The following is a 20634-nucleotide window of genomic DNA, read 5'->3' on the forward strand; positions in this document are numbered from 1 at the left end:
GGCTCTGTGTGGCTTCGAGGAGGGCCCCCACAACTTAGTTGCCTTAATCCAGCCGTGTTCCTTAAATACCTAATAGCTCTGCCTCCTGCATGGAGACATAAGTGATTAAATCACAGAGGCTTCCTTTAAAGGTAGAATGAGGAATTCTGATTCATGTTGTTTTCCATATTGAAGGTAGTTATAGGAAGAATCTAACATATCACTAGAGTTTCTGGCATTTATACAGGGATTGGTTGTCATCAGTTAAGCCAAGCTTGTGGTGGCTATATGTGGTCACTCTATGCTATGCATCAGTATCTTTATTCATTAATCTGCAGAGCATGGACAAGTATCTGGTTTAGGTAGCATTTTAAAAATAATTTCTTTATGGCCGGGGTACTGATTCTTTCGGTTCTGATCAGCTAGTTTTTTTTTTAAATATTTTTTTACAATAAACCTTCTGCTTAAACTATGACGTTAATAAACAACTGACTAGGACTGTAGAGTCATCAGTGCTGACAGCCATTAATTTCACCCTGTGTAACTCTCTTGGGTAATATTCCTAGTGAAGCAATCATTATTGCTCCTGGTTGATGGGGCTGAGTAGCTTACATAAAATGTTCTCATTAAATACTGTTTGCACTACAACCCACCAATAGGGCATAGAGCAGTGCTTCCCAAACTGGGTACAGTAGTCAGTGTGATAGGCAAAACCTCTGGGACTGGGGTCCTACCACGGCGCGTCTGCTCCTACCGGACGCTCTCACTGGCCACACTAATGGGGACCGGCACGCCGCGCTGTCTACATGATTGATTGGAAAGGGGAAGGCCCTGACTATTGTATGACCCACCCACCAGGACTACATGATTGATTGGGGGAGGGCCGGCCACCCGCCCCGCCCACTTCCATAAAGTTTTTTTTTTTTAAAGTCGGCGCTCGTTACGTCATGCCACGCTGCGCCACTGGAAGGGGTCAGCAGAGGAACCACGTCGTGTGAGGAGCAGCACCAGCAAGCCAGGCGGAGGAAGAAGACAAAAGGAGCCTTCTTCAAGGAGGTAAGTAAGGAGACTTGTAATTTATGGGATGATTTGTTTCAGCATGTGGTGTACAATTGATTATATTTAGGCTGAATATAATCAAAATGTCACATGCTGAAACAAATTAGTTTTTTCTTTTTAATTAGTTAAAGTGTACTAATCACATAAACACCATTGAGTCAGTCATTTTGAGTGTAGCCTGGCAAACAGTAACATCACTGAGCCACATGCAGTCTCGGGAAGAGGGAGGGTAATTGAGCTGGGGGGGGGGAGGGGCTGTCTATTTTGTCTGTCCCAGGCCCCACAATTTCTGATGGCAGCAGTGCTAATGATAGCCAATCAAAAATAATGCGGACAAAAAGAAGCGCAGCCCTGTCAACCTCTACATAACTGAACCTAAGGGTGACATATAAGCACAATTTACTTCATTTGATTATTGCTGAATTTCTCAATAAGAAACTTTTGGCCCAGAAAAAATGCTTATACTCTAGGGCGCCGTGATTCGAAAGAGTTTGGGAACCACTGGCATAGAGGCTACAGAAGTACAGGGGAACCCAGACTCTAGCACAGGGGTTGGCAATAAGCGGCCCTCCAGCTGTTGTTGAACTACAAATCCCAGCATGCTTTGCAACATTTTTAGCATGGCCAATTAGTAAAACTGTGGCAGGGCATTCTGGGATGTGTAGTTTTACAACATCTGGGGGGGCACTTATTTCCCACCCCTACTCTAGCACATACAGTATGTGCTTCTATGTGAGGATAGTGACAGCAGCAAGAACAATAAGCCTGTGCTGAAATGCACTTATTGCGGCCTCTGGAGGGAGCACTGCATTACATATGGGCTGCAGAGAACACTGTCCACAGGGACACAGGGCACTGTACCTGTTATAATGTGAGGAGCACTGGAACAAATAGTATACCTATTGCAGGTGTAATTTTATTACTGGTAGAATGCAGGTAATGATGCTGTATACAGTGGCTATAAAGGATATTACCCCCCCATTTTTGGTTGAACCACTTTTTGCTGCAATTATAGCTCTGAGACTATTTAGGTAAGGGTGTACCATTTTTGCACATTAGAACACTGGCATTTGAGTTCTTTCATTTTGACAAAATTGCTAAGCCTCATCAGGTTGGATGGTGATCGGTGTTGGAATGCAGGTGTCATGTTGGAAGATGCATCTTCTTCCAAGCCCAATGCACATTCCTTCTTCCAAATCCACCATGCGTCACTGTAGGGATAATGTTTTCACTGTGATGTGCAGTGTTAGGCTTGCGCCAAACAAAGTGCTCAGCATTGTGGTTGCTGTGTTTAATCTTGGTCTCACCAGACTTTAAAATGTTCCTTCACATGGTCATGAACTTTGATGTGAAGTTGTTTCAACAAGGGCTCTCTTTTGCCACCCTCCCATGCAACCCATATTTATGAAGCATGAATGCTATTGTTGTCCCGTTGCTCCCATCTCTGTCTTGGAAGACTGCAACTCCTTTAGAGTTGCCATTGGCCCCTTGATTGCTTCCCTTACTACAGTTCTTCTAGTCCATGCACTCCATTTTAGAGGATGTCTGTTCTAGGCAGATTCACAGCTGTTCCACATCTTCTCAATTTTTTAATGATGGACTTAACTGTGCTTCAAGGTTTATCAAAAGACCTTGTCCTGGATCTAATGGAATGTTCTTTTGCCTTCATTTTGTAGTCTTTGTAGCTCTCACAGGTAGTTAGTGTATTTCCCTGCAGAGACAGGTGTATTTATGCTGTGACCATTTGATACACCTTACCTGCAATCAGATGGACTACAACAGACTATTTATGTTACTTGTGCAGAAAGTTGGTTAAGTCAGAACAAATTTAGTATGGATATAGCAAAGGGGTGAATACTAATGTAATCATTTATTTTCATTTTTTTGTTCTGAATTAATTTTGACAAATGGTTGGATTACATTCTTTCTGCAGTATTAGCATAATTTTGCGTTGCTACTGCGTCCATGCAAATAGCGCACAACTCTGAATGAGGCTCATTGTACCTTATTAGCCAGACAGCTCATAACAAATTGTGCTCACATATGCTGCAATCTGTCTGATTTGCACTGATGTCTAATTACAGGATCGATGGATAGTTTATCACACACATGGCGCTGCCCAAACTGCTTTCATCCTGCTGATCAGGTGATGGGAAGAAAAGCACTACAATCCACTTGCTCTGCCCAGCACCAAGGATGACATCATATTGTTTATATGTATTAAGAAACATTGTTCAGTCTGACTTTCCATTATCCTTGATCAAATACTATTTGACAGCATTGGAATTTGATTGTATCTAGTGATCATACTGGAATTCTCACAGACTATCATGTTATCAGGCTGTGCATCAAGAGATTAATTATTCATTAAAAATAGGTAATTGAGAGTATTGGTTGGTGGTTGCTAAAACTCTACTAAAATTTCTCATTAACCTGGCTGATTTTGACTAATAGTTCTCACAAATGCTACTAATCAGATGTTCTTAATTTCTTCCTTCTGATGAAGAGCATAAGCTTGAAACACGTTAAGGACTGCAGGACTATCTTCACCACTAAAGGGGACCGAAGGACCAGAAACTTTGGATTGTTAGACACCGTCTGGTATAATCTGGATAACCAGCGGTGCACACACAATGCCTATAACATCTTGATTCTGGTATGCAAGCCTATGCTTACCCCATGATACTGGCTATATATGCCATTTGCTATATATTATATATATTTTGTTCTTATATGTTGGCCAAGTCTGGGCCTAATGAGGGAATAAATCTGTTTAAATATGTGACAATATTACGCTATATTGTGCCTTCTGTTTTATCCTTATATGCTTGAAAACTCTATTCGAAATACATTCTGCAAGATAAGTAAATATGTTCTTTTCTTTGGTGTGAATATTTATAATACTTAGCGCCACTGGGAGGATACACAAATTTCTTCTATATAGTAATTTCTCAATTTCTTATTTGCAAAATCACTGAGTAATTTTACCTTTTCTTTTATAAAACATGATCTTATCTCCAACAGTATTTAAATGTATAATGAGTGTTTTGGAGCCTACAGAGGGTACCACGCTGGGTAAATCTAGTTATTATTTTCAGATGCCTAAATATTCATGTAATGCAACCAATGCAGTCGTCAATAATACTGGTTGCTTATAGAATGAAATGCAACCAGTGTGGGAGTTTGAGGGGGAAATTGGATAAAATAAATTCTGGTGCTAGATGGGGAAATTATGTTTATTCATAGTTCATGTATGTACTGGTGACCAGATAGGGCTATACGCTGTACATTGTACGCTATAATATAATAGTCTCTGTCTACCTTCTTATCACCAAACTAGTATGTATACGGACTACTGATCACTAGAATGGTGTTCTGCATTAAAAACTGCTCACCAGTATAGGGCTATGCATTCAGAGGTCATTAGATTTGGGGTCTCCTCCCTGATCTGCTTGGTTAACATAATGTACCATGGTTTGGGTGGTATTGAGCTGCAGGGGATCCTTCCTTTCTTCTCTTTCTCCTTTTTCTTTCTTTTTCTGCCCCCTCCCCCCATATAATACATGTTTTGTATAAGCTACCTACTGTGAAAAGTTTTATTATTTTACATTGTTATATTATATGATCTATGTGATGCAGATATCTGTTTATTGATATCATTATTGTCTTGATATAAAATTTTGTTTGTATTTAAAATGTGAAAACTTCAATAAAATGTAAAAAAAAATTGGAGTCTGCTTTGCATACTGATTAGTATATTGCAGCTCTGCATTTTCTGCTGGACACTAGAATATGGCTCTGCATTCATTCATCATCAAAATAAAGCTGTTTTCCATACTGGTTACTAGAATCAATACTGTATTATACTTTGTACTGTTCACGGTAATGCATCTAGTGTTTTCCCAGAATTAGGCATGCATACAGGTAGCATATTGGCAACTACAATGGGATCTGCATTGCATATTGTTCATGTGCATAGACTCTATATTGTAAACTGGACAAGAGAATGGGCTTAGCTTTGTATATCAATACTACAATAATCTTTTCATTGTACATGTGGATAAACTTGCAGGTGTCCCAGCACTATTTTATCATTGCTTCACTGATTTAAAGTGAAAAATGTTGGGACCGGATTAGCTAGAATTAGAACCAATGTATTGATTGTTAGTCGTTGGTTCGATACCCACTACGGCCCTAACTGTGTGGAGTTTGTATATTCTCCCTGTGCTTGCGTGGGTTTCCTCCGAGTACTCCGGTTTCCTCCCACACTCCAAAAATATACTAGTAGGTTAATTGGCTCCTAACAAAATTACCCCTAGTGTGTATGTGTGTGTGATAGGGAATATAGAGTGTAAGCTCCACTGGGGCAGGGACTGATGTGAATGGCCAAATATTCTCTGTAAAGCGCTGCGGAAAATGTGTGCGCTATATAAATAACTGGTAATAAATAAATAAATAAATAAATAAATAGTCCAGTGACAATCTACCAACCAAATTCAAGGAAGAATATATGTTATATCTTGGCACATGCCTGAAGTGATTCATCCAAAATGATGTAAAAAAATCAGCCTGACAATTTGGGCCAACATATTCTGTAAGCAGGCATTTTCTTGTATGAATATTAGTAAGTTCAGGCACAGGAGCAGACTTGGCAGAGAGGCTCGTCAGCAAAGCTTTCAATTGGCCACTTTTGAAATTAGGTCAAATATTTCAAAACTGGTGAAATATAGCAGCCCTAAAAATCATATTAATTTATTAGTAATAATTATCAATGAACACTATCTAGTGTTTACTGCTAAAGAGAGTCGACCATTATATAATTCAATTCTATTAGCCATGAGGCAGGAAAAATGAGCTAGCTTTTGGAAAATCATTCTATTGTTAAAAAGAATGTATTAATTCATATGTAAATGCTACTGGATCACTTACTGTTGCTAAGAACATACAGTATAAAAATATCAGTTTGTCTGACTGTTATATATACAGCCAGGTGCATTGGACGGTGCTTCACAGTGCAGATGGACAATGACCCGAAGCATACTGCAAAAGCAACCAAAGAGTTTTTTTAAGGCTAAAAAGTGGAATGTTATGCAATGGCCAAGTCAATCCCCTGACCTGAATCCGATTGATCATGCATTTCACTTGATGAAGACAAAACTAAAGGGAAAATGCCCCAAGAACAAGCAGGAATTGAACACATTTGCAGTAGAGGCCTGGCAGAGCATCACCAGGGATGAAACCCGGCGTCTGGTGATGTCTATGCGTCCCAGACTTCAGGCTGTAATTGCCTGCAAAGGATTTGCAACAAAGTATTAAAAAGTGAAAGTTAGATTTAGGATTGTTTAGTTTGTCCCATTACTTTTGGCCCCTTAAAAAGTGGGAGGCACATATAGAAACTGTTGTAATTCCTAAACCGTTCACCTGATTTGGATGTAATTACCCTCAAATTAAATCTGAAAGTCTGCAGTTAAAGCACATCTTGTTTGTTTCATTTCAAAGCCATTGTGGTGGTGAATAGAGGCCAAATATGAAAATTCTGTCAATGTCCCAATATTTATGCACCTGACTGTATGTGCAATAAGTAAAAGAGTTCTGCATTGTGATCTATATTTGTGGAATTTTAGTTCTTAAATAAGTTTTATTGTCGATAGGATGCTGGGGCTGCATTCTGCCATACATAATAAATTAATTGGTATTATAATTTATTTTAATTTACAGCCATGGCCAAAAATTTGAGAATGACACAAGTATTGGTTTTCACAAAGTCTGCTGCTTCAGTTTTTATGATGGCAATTTGCATATACTCCAGAATGTCATCAAGAGTGATCAGATGAATTGCAATTAAAAGTCCCTCTTTGCCATGACAATGAACTTAGGCCCTGATTCAGAGCCGCTCGCTCTGAATCAGGGCCCTCCTCCATTAAAATGGAGCGTCCTCCTGGACGCTCGTATAGCTGTGGGTGACCACCCACAGCATATACGAGCATCCAAAAAGATGGTCGCGATGGTCTTGACCATCGCGACCATCGGACTTGCGGCGGAAACCCTGCGGTAGGGTTTCCCAGCCACAAGCCCTGGAGTGATTTTGGCTTTATCAGAGCCAAAATCACTCCCACTGACATCACTAGTGATGTCAGTGGGGCCGGCTTGAGACGGTAGGCGTTCCCATGGGAACGCCTCCGTCTGGCAGGCACGCCCCCGGCACGCCCACCAAAGGGGGCGTGCTGTCAGTCACCATCGACAGCACGCCCCCTTTGGTGCGAGACCCGGGTCTCGCGCATGCGCACGACGGAGCTCCCTCCGTTGTACGCATGCGCAGTGGGGAACATCGACCCACTTGCGAGTGTACTGCCGCTTGCGAGTGGGTCTGAATGACCCCCTTAATTCCAAAAACAACATTTCCACTGCATTTCAGCCCTGCCACAAACGGACCAGCTGACATCACGTCAGTGATTCTTTCGTTAACACAGGTGGGTGTTGATGAGGACAAGGCTGGAGATTACTCTGTCATGCTGATTGAGTTAGAATAACAGACTGGAAGCTTTAAAAGGAGAGTGGAGCTTTAAATAATTGTTCTTCCTCTGTTAACCATGGTTACCTGAAAGGAAACATGTGCAGTCATCATTGCTTTGCACAAAAAGGGCTTCACAGGCAAAGATATTGCTGCTAGTAAGAGTCCACCTAAATCAACCATTTATCGGATCATCAAGAACTTCAAGGAGAGTGGTTCAATAGTTGTGAAGAAGGCTTCAGGGCGCCCAAGAACATCCAGCAAGCGACAGGACTGTCTCCTAAAGTTGATTCAGCTGCGTGATCAGGGCACCACCAGTGCAGAGCTTGCTCAGGAATGGCAGCAGGCAGGTGTGAGTGCATCTTCACGCACAGTGAGGCGTAGACTTTTGGAAGATGGCCTGGTGTCAAGAAGAGCAGCAAAAAGCCACTTCTCTACAGGAAAAACATCAGGGACAGACTGATATTCTGCTAAAGGTACAGGGATTGGACTGCTGAGGACTGGGGTAAAGTTATTTTCTCTGATGAATCCCCCTTCAGATTGTTTGGGGCATCTGGAAAACTGCTTGTCCGGCGAAGGAAAGGTGAGCGCTACCATCAGTCCTGTGTTATGCCAACAGTAAAGCATTCTGAGACCATTCATGAGTGGAGTTGCTTCTCAGCCAAGGCAGTGGGCTCACTCACAATTTTGCCTAAGAACACAGCCATGAATAAAGAATGGTACCAAAACATCCTCCAAGAGCAACTTCTCCCAAGCATCCAAGAACAGTTTGGTGACGAAAAATGCCTTTTCCAGCATGATAGTTATCACTTTTGCATTATGGCAAGGTGCTCTAAGTGGTTCGGGGAACAAAACATCAAAATTTTGGGTCCATGGCAAGGAAACTCCCCAGACCTTAATCCCACTGAGAATTTGTGCTCAATCCTCAAGAGATGGGCGGACAAACAAAAACCAAAAGTTCTGACAAACTTCAAGCATGGATTAGGCAAGAATGGGTGGCCATCATGATTGACAGCATACCAGGGCGAATTGCAGAGGTCTTGAAAAAGAAGGGTCAACACTGCAAATATTGACTCTTTGCATAAACTTAATGTAATTGTCAATAAAAGCCTTTGACACTTGTGAAATGCTTGTAATTTTACTTCAGTATACCATAGTAACATCTGACAAAAGGTCTAAAAACACTGAAGCAGCAAATTTGTGAAAACCAATACTTGTGTCATTCTCAAAACTTTTGGCCATGGCTGTACTACACTGTCAGGAATCTGTTTCAACTGCCCAGATATTGAGGAGGTAAGTTCCACTTCTTTCACTGCTCTCCAGAGCCTGCAACATTGACATGATGTTTTCATGTAGTTAGGGGGGCGAAGTAGTGATTCTGAAGTACTAAGCATGTCAACCACTCAACCGGGTACTGTGTACTTCCATATATGTGACACAACTCACTCCACAGCACAGGCACGCTTCTATTTTTTTACTGGGACATTCACAATATTGAGAAGTATGGCATGTTTGCAAAGAAGTTCCTCTTCTTCTGTAGTAAATTTTACAAAGTTTACATTTTCAATCAAGTTAACATTTTATTGTGGCCTTTCAAATAAGGACAATGTCCCAATGTGGCATTCAGACCAAAGAAGTGGTGCACTACAATTTTAAATACATTTGCTATCCAAATTCTTTTATTATATAGAGAGAGGTTTTGTTAGTTTTCTGGTTTATCATCTTAAGATCTTACTAGTCCAGTTTCTAAAGGAAGGTGAGGCAGTTATATTGCTTTCACATCTAACTTTGTATTTAGCAAGTGATGTTGAAGATAAGTGCAATCACGATGGACGGTCCGGCCAGTGATTTCTCATGCTATACTGTGCTTTTTGGTCATTTTTTTTTGTCTTGGCTTCTGGCATAAGTAATGTTGATCACCAACTGCAGTTTACCAATATATTTCAATGAGAGATGCGTGGGAAGAAACAATGTCCAATAGACGTTCTGCATTGTCTGGGACAGTAGACTGGGTTGATAGGTTAGAAATTGAAGAGGTATACTCTTGTTTTCTTGGATTGAGGAATGTAGTTTGAGTTAGATGCAGATCACAGTGCTGCAATTGCTTAGATTTTTGTTATTCTGTCCATACAAACTCAAAATTGATTACAGTAAAAATGTAAAAACATATATAGAGCTATTTGTGCAAAAAGTAGAGCTTGTTTCACTGAATAATATCATTTATTCACACAACTAGAGGCTACTAATAATTTCCATGACAATAGCAATCAGTTTAATTGAACATCCCATATATGTTCAATATATATAGGGCCGTATTCAATTATCTGCGAAAAGTCGCGTATGGCGAAAAGCGTTCACATGGCGAAGTTATCGCTGCATTTGGCAGTTTTGATGCGATCTCTTCACATACTTTGCCAATACACACTCTCGCTTTTCACCCTAATTGCAAAACACGCGAAAACGCATATGCGCGATAATTGTGCCTGGCGAAACTAGCGAAAAGTACAGCATATTTTGGAGAAATCAGTCTGTACCCTATAAAAAGCCTAACTGACACTGGAAATCAATACAGACGTGTATTAATAGCCCTAGTACAAGTATTTTGGGTTCTTAAAGTGAGTCAAATGGCCGTTATATGCATATTTGCATAAGTGTGGAAAAATGATATAAAGCAATTTCCTTTGGAAAAAATTATTACTGTAGTTAAATTGGTGGTAAATTAAATTGTGTGCTAGTATATTTGTGTCTATAAAGTGCAGTCTTAGAAAATGCTGCAGTCACTTGCAATCCTAAAAACACCTGTCCTATCCATACAGCGACCCCCCCCCCCCCCAAATACCTGACCCTGTACTTTAAACCCATTTTCCAACACTTTTTACATTTTCAGCCCAAAAGTGACGTGTTATTATTATGGGGAATTGAGTTGTTTTTCCTTTTCCTATTTAGTCATTAGGGGGGATGTCCAAATGGTCCTGAACCACGTCCCCACATTTTTGCCAAAAATAGAGATTTTACACATTTTATTACCTGCTCTGAGATGGTGAAAACTTTTAGTCGGCTTCTGCCTATGGAGTATTCGCACATGCGAACACTCCGGTACTTGGATAACGCGATACACACATGAGCGAAAAGCTTGCACCGGCGAGCGCTTTTCGCACCTAATTGAATACGGCCCATAGTATGTTAACTTGAAAGTTAAGTGCCATTTACTTTACTAACACAGTAATAATTCTAATGAGTATACACTAGCTAAATATGATCAACCAGGACACTAACCAAATTCTGTAGGTTTACTAAGCTATTATAAAGTTGCTGTTATGACTATTTATGTTTGACGGTTGTTTTGTATTGCATATGGCTACTTGTGCATGTTTGTATAAATATATATAGTATAATGAAAACAGCTCTGAAACATGCTCCAAGGTGTCCGCCTTCACTTGTTCAGGACCAAAAAATCACAGCAGCAGGTAAGTAAGGAGGACTCGTGGACAAGATAGGAAGATTAACTGAAAAACATTATTGGTCAAAGACACCATTAATTAAAGTGAGGAATGTTTAAGTCGATGAGAGTGCAAGAATGATTTACTGATAAGGGATGAAAAGAAGAGGAGTGCCAGATTAAAGATGGTGGCAAACTGAAGAGGGAGGGAGGGAGCTGGTGGCCGGGTAAACTGCATAGTGAAATTTGTAGGACTAACCTTCATTTCATATGAAGAGCATATATCATTAATATTAACACAGTGAGCTCTTAAAATCACGTATTTTTGCAATAATGACATCACAAAGATAAAACAAATTGTTTTATTCAGTTATGTACAGACAGTCAATGCATTACATTGATTATGAACATCACCACATTAAAATGTAATAAAATTCATATATATGTACACATATAGAAAAAAACTGTAGCAGCAATAACAAAATAATATTAAGTTGCAAACATCACTACTTTTGTTGAAGTTAAAGTTGAGTGATAACAATATGTTAGAAGCTCCTCTACCATTCCTTAATAGAATGTGATTTCTACAGCATATTAGGACTGTAATGTTAAAGATTGGCCCAGCTTTCCATTAATAACTCTACATTAACATTTTCCATCTAACTGAAATTTCAGCCTAAAAAGAGATTTAATTTATTTTCGAAAATTTTTAGGAAGATCTGAACAGCCAATCAAATATAGAGCATAGCTTGCAATGAAACTTCCCAAGAGTGCTGTGATTACAATTATTTCTTATAAATATGATTTATATCTTTGCTATTTTCATAAAACTCAAGCAATTGTGTGAGTATTGCACTTTAACAAATGTTGGTTCAAAAAGTGTCTTTTTGAATATGTCCGCAACTACATCCTGTCTACTTACCAGTAAATTATTTATACAAGGTATGTCATTTAATAGTAGAAAACAAATTTAATTTCTTATATTTTACCCATTCCAATAAAGTTCAAGTATTTGTGTGTGCCAAGCACTTTCAGTAATGACTAAAAACATAGGTGCTAAAAATAGCACAAATAGTTCTAATAACACCATTAAGAGCCTCTCACAAGCCAAAAAAAACATAGCAAATGTAGTATAAAAGTTGGGTATCAATCTAAATGTCCCCCACCCAAAGGATTATTTATGGCAATATTAAGAGATTAGTGGGCCAAGATCGTGCTAGTTTTTATGGGGTAATTTACTGGTATACTCCAAAAATGGTCAGTATCAAGTTTTCTAAAGAGAGCAGAACTAGATAAAAAAAACTAAAACAAAACAATGTTTCTGGAGAAAATTATGACATACTATTTTAAAGTTTTGAGGACAATTTATAAACTATGCTCTTTTAGGTTTTATAATAAATTTACAGTTTGAGTTAACTTAAAAGTAGCATTGAAGTTGAACTTGGACTGATGTTAGTCATAAATTTCAACATAGACAAATATTAGGGCTATGCAAGGGCGCCAAGAAGAGAAGGGGTGGGGGTAGTGTTTACATATTACCCAGCCCCAGGCCTGTCAAAGGGCCCAGGAGTGCTGGAGAGGTTTAACCATACCCCACAAGGCCCAATTTAAACCCCTCCATCCTGATGTCTCGGCAACCCTGGGGATATGTAAAAGTTGAGATTATTAAACTATTATGAATATCTTTGTTACTTTTTTTTACATTTCCTTTAAACACGACACAGAATTTCAATGCTCACTTATGTACTTCAATGGGTATACATCTTTAAATAAATAAGACAGGCAGGCTGAGATAGAAGCTCTGTCCAATTCTGGTTTCATTAACGAAAGTCTGATAATATGCCATATATACTAGTGGGCCAAGTAACTATTAATTTTTTTGTCCATATAGTTTTAATATATTTTTCCATGTATTGCTTTACAGTTTTTCTTTTCTAAGGTTGTTAGTTCTAAAAGTTATTAATTCTAACACAATTTTTTCCAATTTTGAAAGAATACATCTGTATAATTTATAGCTTCTCACAGGCTGGTTTAAAGACAAAATGTATGCTACACAATAAGAGTACAGAAGCTTGGAATGCTACATTAGTCCTCCTGGGTGCCAGCTGGATGGTTCTCTTCTCACATAATAAGCTTTCGGGACTCGTTTACACATACAAGCAGGGAAAATTGGCAATGAGGCATGAAAACTAGTACATGCTTTAGAGATGCCCTTTTACCACTACATAACTTCGTCTGGTAGCATGCATTAATCAATGATATATAAGATTTGTAACATTCTAAAATGTATATGTTTTAGAAAGCAACAGTAATGATGGCACCACTGACTTATTAGTCATATTTTAATGGGCTTTTCATTAGTGTATCATCACTTTAATGTGTACCAATTTTTAAGACTACTGTATAACAACCTGATGATAGTCTATGATGTTAAAACTGGGACACTTATGTGATATACAGTTTGGTTTGATATGAATAAAGATTCCCTGACTGTACATCATTGAGTAACATAGGCAATATAAAAGGACAATAATAATAATATAATGAAAATAGGGAATAAAGATTTAGATAAGAAATCGGGAGCAGCCTCAGAATTACAGTAACACATGGGAGTTCTACTTCAATAGAATTGTAAAACTTGGTCAGGACATCTCTCATGTTATTGAAATAAAAAAAAAGCACCAATCATTGGTAGTATTATTGGTATAATTTTAGCTCTGTTTCTTAAAGTAGACCTTACTTGCCAGACAAGGATACGCCATATTTACCTAATACCCCAGAACGCCCAGGAGACTCACAGATTTTTGGGTAGTCCCTTGGAACCCCAGAAGAGTGAGGTGGTTCTCCTGCATCCTATCCACTTCTTAATGAAGTAGGCAGGATGGGGAGAATAATACTGGAGAATCATGGCTCTGAAGAGAAGGGCCAATATGATGCGATTCTATGAGACCCATGTAATTTTAGCCTCGCCCCCTCCTTACACATTCACGATTTGCGGCATTAAGCTGTAACCCCGCCCCCATAGTGATTAATAGCCACTCAGTTTATTGAAGTACTGTACTTTTCTACCTCACCATTCCATCTCCTAGAAGTTTGGTGCAAGTCAATAAATCTGAAAAATGTTAAAAAGAAGTTGATGTATTGTAGTAGATTTGTAATTATACTGTCCTACTTTTTCTTAAAAATCAGGACTGCAATGATTACTCAGAAAATCATTTATAGGTCACCCAGTGAATGAGATTATATTTATCCTAAAGTCCATCCCACATTACTAGGTCTCTGACATGGAAGAGAAAAGAAACAGCTGTTGCCAGTACACAGGTATTTGCAGATTATGTAATGTTACTAAAATCTGTACAGTCAGCAATAGTAAATGTCATCTGAACATACTGCCCTATGTACCTCTTAATTTTAGCTTTTCCTTTTTTTCACAGAAAGTAATGTTTTTTTTCCCCCCCCAGTTGTGTTATATATGTCATTATAACCCATTTGCATGTGTTTTTATTTTAAATGGTCTTAATTTACATTGGTCAATATGCACCTAATAATGTGCAGATCTTATATAATGCTTTTAGAATGTCAAAATATGTCATTTGATCTTCTGAGTATGTATGTTTGGTATACTAGGAACACTTTAACACCACTGCCACTTACAGATGACCTGTAGTGTCCTGGGCCCAAAAACAGTCTTGTTTTTGTAGATTTGCAGACAAATCCACATTCTATAAAAAATCCTCAAAGATAAGGCAAAGTCTGCTCACCAATCTAAGCATCATTTTTGCTCATCACATAATAGACAACATCGATAGGTGCATCATGTGACATATTATGTAATTATGCTTAATCCAGAGTATTATATAAAAATACCCAACACATTACAGGAAACGTCCCTATCCTCTTCGGTTTAGCCAGTTTCGCCCACATTTGTGAACAATTTCTTGATCTCACAAAACCCACAATCTCATGGTGCAAATTGATGCACGGCTTCTAAAAAACCAGAGCAAAGGCTGCAGCTGCTGATTTGTGAAGTCACCAATACATAGTTTCTTAATGATCTCCCTATACATAAAAACAATTATTTTTCATGGAATTGTTATACAGGAGCTTATCTGTTATTTTTTGTTCGTATTTCTACCCTAAAAATATTTTAATTTGAGATGTAAACAATAAATGCATAAATATAAGTCTAACTAATTGGCACACTCACTGCATTGGCACATACTCCATAACACCGGTGGTTAACAGTCTTGCCATTTTAAAATTTGAAATGCACATAGAAAATATGGCAAACTTTGGATGGACATTGTTATGCATTACTTAAATTAAATACAGTTTTATAAGTACATTTTATAATATAAAGCCAGCAAGCTGATATACTACTGTATACCTCGATTGCCAATGTATATATTCACATCAGGAATCCTTTCCTAATTGTACAGATTGGAAAAATATATAAACCAATTGGGTGACTCTGCACTTGAGACTGAAATCTCTAAAAAGGTCTTTTTAAAATTGATTGAATATGGGAACAGATTAAATATCTTTTAAATATTTATGCCAACTGAAATTATGGGCGTACACATATATATAACAGAAAAAATAGATAGGCACTCACCTTTCAGTAAAAGGGCCGATATATATACTCACAGAGACATAGTTACATGGACGATGTTACGGACCGCTTTGTGAAGGTTGTGCTGTCTTGACAAAGGACCTCTGCGGTCCGAAACGTCAACCATGTAACTATGTCTCTGTGAGTAAATATATCAGCTTTTACACTGAATGGTGAGTGCCTATCAATTATTTCTGTTATGCATTGGACCTGAGCGTCTCTAATGGAGCACCCCACGTCTTAGATTGGATATTGAGTGCAGCCTCCTTGCAACACATATATATATATATATATATATATATATATATATAGTTACACACACATACTTGTCTACTTTTGAAAAATCATTCAGGGGGGAAGTGCAAGAAACACATAGAAACACAGAGGCGGAGCCTAGTGTCCCTGACGAAGTCAAAATTACGGGATCCAACTGATATCCTCTGGTGTATTCAGATAAATTCTGAACTTGGGTTACATGTGATTCCATTGTGTAAATTGTGTGCATCGCACTTCATTTGTGCACCCAAATAGAATTACACTATTTCTTTTATGTATTTTTATCAGAGTGTCATGAAATAAGATTGTTCCTTAAGCAACTGGTCTGTGGAGAATTTATCAGATAATCTGTACTTCTATCTTCTTTTGTTATGGGAAACAGTTTATACTTTTCCAGCACATTTGGTGTCATACTGATATTATTGCACAGGAGGCACCTTTGTTTTTTTTTAATTTACAGAATTGTGGATCTCAGTGTCATTCGTACAAGGCTGCTACCATCTCTTATCTGAGGATTTTAACTAGGATCTTTACTTGGAATCTTAAGGGGCACATCCACTAGACGATCTACTCCCTGTCCAATCTCTAAACGATTTTCCCATGATTTTTTCCCTTGAAATTTTGGGCCTGATTCAGAGCCGCTCGTAAGCCACCGCTCGTTCGCTCCGAGCGATGTTTGCCCAACTGCGCATGCAAACGGATCGTTATACGCATGCGCGAACCAGTCAGTGCGGACGAAATTCATGTGCTCGCAAAATAGCGATTGCCTGATAATTTCAGTGACAGAAAGAGGCGTATGTGGGTGGTAACAGGGGAAGGTGCTTGAAAACGGAGAGTGGAAATCCGATCGCAGGCGTGCTTAAAGGTCGGTGTGCATAATTAAAACAGCAGCGTCATTGACCACGTCACTGGGTTATTTTATAGCCAGAACTGTTCGCAAAATTGTGGTAGCAAAAACCAACCACAAGAATAGCGAGCAGCTCATACCCTGTTCGATGTACTCGATTAATCTAATAAATAGCGGACATGACGTAGGATGCGAGCAGCCAGGGGGCGTAGTTTCCCAAAAAACGACCACAAGTTTTGTTCGCTCGTTCAGACCTAGAGGCGTGAACAGACCGCAAAGAGCGAACGGTTCATTTGAATAGCCACCCCTTTTTTTTGAATGAACGACCGCAAATAGCGACCGGCTCTGAATCAGGCCCTTTATCTTTCAGTCTGAACGATTTGCAAACTATCTTTAATAGATCAAGTGAAATTGACCTGCATGTTCAGTCAACTGACGAGACGATCAAACGACCAGTGGGAGAGCGCATCGTTGATCTTTAACGACCAAACACTGCACGATTTATAAACGATTGAACGATAACGACGCCGTTATCGTTCAATCGCCTACTAAAATCGTGTAGTGGATGCCCCCCTTAACTTTCTTCATTATATGAACAATTAATTATTTTGTGGACACTATTGACTTAGCACAACGTTTTTCCTTATTGTTTACCAAAAAGAGGAAATAAAGAAAAGAAGGTGCACAATTTATGTATATCTAACACTTAGGGCCTGATTCATGTCTGGATGCAAAGTCGATGTTTCACGCAAGTGGAGCAATTATTTGCCATGAAGAAAGTGCCAGAGCCACAATGCGTGTATTCAGCGTATGGGAAAGTAACAGGGGGTGGCTAGGCAAAAGCAGTTGTGATTTATCGCTTAAACATCGTTTCATGGGCGCGTACAAATTAGCCATTGTGATCTCCTTCACAGCATGAGAGCTCTCAACTTGTCAGGAGAGAAGCAGTAATTGAGGCAGGTCAGACTTGACTCAGAAGCTGTGTGACTGCCCAATCCGCGTTGATGTTACAAATGTTTATGCTGTTGCACATCATCGGACATACATGAGAAGGCAGCAGTGGAGATCCCTATGCTTGGGGAGGCTTTGGAGACAGTACCATATTTTCGATATTGCGATCCGTGAGAGATAGCAGCTGCAATGGCATTTGCGTTTGGACATGCATCAGGCCCTTAGTTCTGTAATGAAAATAAAAATACATACACCCAAATAAATATACATTCACTTATCAAAACAAGTCTTTTACAAGTGACCACAGAGGAACATGTTCCAGAAGATGTTTCTGAATAGCTGCACTACAAGACTCGTTCTCACAATGTGGACTCCACTGCACCTGTGCTCCCTTTCAACACGTTTATTAATGACATTGACTTCATCAGCGGGTGTGTCACAATAGAGGTTCGGACTCCAGTTGGAAGTGCACAATTCTCTAGAATGTCATTGTATGCCGTAGCATTCAGATTTCCTTTCACTGGAAAGAATGGACAAAAACCAGAAAAACCACCAGTTATCCCTCCTCTACCAAATGTCGGTGGGCAGTACGCATTTATGTAGTACAAATTTCTCTGGTATCTGGCAAATCTAGACTTAATTTGTGTGACTGCCACATGGTGTAGCATGATTTGTGAATGCAGAGAAAGCATTTCCATTTCTCCATAGTCCAATGGCGATGTACATTATACCACTCCAGCAAATGTTTGTCACTGCATATCGCGATCTGAGGTGTGCGGCTACACGACCATAGAATTATTTTACATTAGCTTATGTAGAGCCAGCATATTCCTTTGTGCATTATACAATTTCAATCTATGAAGCACCTTGATGAACAAAGCTCTTGCTAGGGTTGTTACCAGATGCAGTTTAGAACTTGGCAGCTAGACTGGTAACCAATTGGGTACAATTTTACGTGATTCAGCACGCTACATTTTTTTGTGGACTTACATTTCATGGCTCAGCCACTGTTGCTCTTAGACATTTCCAGTACACAATAACTGCACTTACAGTTGACTAGGGCAGCTCTGTAGACTCTATATTCCCTTGCCGCTGGGCTGCAGGCTTAAATGCTTTGATCAAATCATGACAAAATCCCCTTGGTTTTATTTGCTGCACACTCACAGATTTGCATTACATTATTGCTAGCGCCGATAGCAAAAGTTTTTCTGATTTGTATACATTTATGGCATTAATATTGCTACGCTGCTGGTACCATGTATAATATGGGTAAAACCAAGCATGGGCATATTTCTTTTCTGTTCTTTTCTGTACATTCATGCTGCAAATTTCCAAACCTGTTAAAATTGAATTCTGTGGAGGCCAATGGAGAACAGTGAAGTCATTGGGATGACATGTGCTTTGTGACGCGGAACATTATACTGATGGAAGAAGCCATTAGAAGATTGGAAGAGTATGGAAATAAAGGGAGGCACATGGTCAGCAAGAATACTCTGGAACACATTTAAATGATGCTCAATTTATAAGGGGCCAAGAAAACATTCCCCAACACCAACTGAGCCACTAAAAAAAAAAAAGGCGATTAGATATGTGCATTAATGAGCAGGTGTATCTAATAAAGTGTTCACTAAGTCTATATACATACAGTATATACAGTGTGCCCTCACTCCTCCACCTGGTTCTGTCTCATCTTACTCATTCCTACACAATCTCCATACCACCAAAATTTCTCTCCCCCAACTACTCTCTCTCTATTAGCCCTTCTCCTCCATTTGTTAAGGTGCGTATCCACTTGCCGACAATGAAGGACTGAACGATAAAAATATCGTTATCGTTCATTATACTGTGTAGTGCCCACACTGAACAATATGTCGTTCAGTGCATGCACCCTCCCTCATCTCCAAACATGCTCAACCTGAGGTTATCGTCAGGTTGACCGTCATGTTCGGGCGATAAGCGATGCCGTCAACGACCAGTGGGAACGCACATCACTGGTCATTGCCAACATTTTTCTGCATGATTAATGAACGATTAAACTATAACGATGTCGTATTTGTTCAATCGCTCATTTTAATCATCTAGTGTATATGAACCTTCACTCTCTCATCTCCCTTTTCCCTCTCTCTCCCACTTCAGTCAGCATCCAGTGCACTGTAGAGGCAGAACATGGAGGATGCCTGGACATCGTGTTACATCATGTGAGTGACTATGCCTCTCAGCAGATCAGGAGGACAACACAGATCCAGGACATTAGCCTACCTTCCGGGAACCTGGGAGGTTTCCCAATATTCAGGTCCCCTGCACTTTCCCCTTGAACCTCCCTTTTGGGAGGATGTGAAAAATAAGAAGGTATTCGGATGTTCAAGCAACAGGTTTATGAAAATCAAAGATTATAATAAACAGAACATTAGTAGGAACCTATTATTACTGTTTTTACTAATATTATTGTCACTGCAACAGCAAAGCAAAATATAAATACATTTACTACACAATATACTTACTCCCACTTTATCACCAGATAAATTTGTGTGGCTTAGATAGGAGTCAGTTTTACCAGGAATAACGTTCTACTCTATAATCTATCAAAGCAAACTTCATAGTTTTTCTTTCTTATTGTACTTCACTATGGGGTCTATTCATCAACACTAAAATATGATGGAGGTAATTAGGTTTAGAACTCGCATGGAGTCCTACCTAATTACCGAAGGAATTCGTCATTCCCCCTCTCCATGAGTATCTATTCCGAAAAGCTGGAATTTTTGTGATGACAGCTTTTCAGAAAACAGATACTTATCCCTCTCTGCTCTACCTTACCACAGCTGTAATCAGTGCTGCGCATGCGCCGTTACGCTCACAAAATCGGCGCATGCACAGCACTGCCTACAGCTGCTCTAATTCTGTGTCCGGCCGCCACGTATAGCAGCTTAAGCCGTCTAAAGTCATGGACTTTTCACACATTT

General features: G+C 39.2%; 1 protein-coding gene across 3 annotated transcripts in view; it reads right to left on the minus strand.

Annotated features, from left to right (window-relative positions):
- SCAF8 (SR-related CTD associated factor 8) overlaps window positions 1–20634 on the minus strand; it is a 261275-nt gene that overhangs the window by 55602 nt on the left and 185039 nt on the right. Inside the window, exon 22 of one of the 3 annotated variants that reach the window (XM_088448969.1) lies at window positions 11412–14100. The exons of the other annotated variants lie outside the window; for them this stretch is intronic. The gene's annotated coding sequence lies outside the window, so the exon portion shown is untranslated. Of the gene's footprint in view, window positions 1–11411; window positions 14101–20634 lie in introns of those variants that run through there. 3 annotated transcript variants of the gene reach the window in all.

Source organism: Taudactylus pleione, unplaced genomic scaffold (genome assembly GCF_031769625.1).
Source record: "Taudactylus pleione unplaced genomic scaffold, aTauple2 ptg000473l, whole genome shotgun sequence".
NCBI classification, from domain to species: domain Eukaryota; kingdom Metazoa; phylum Chordata; class Amphibia; order Anura; family Myobatrachidae; genus Taudactylus; species Taudactylus pleione.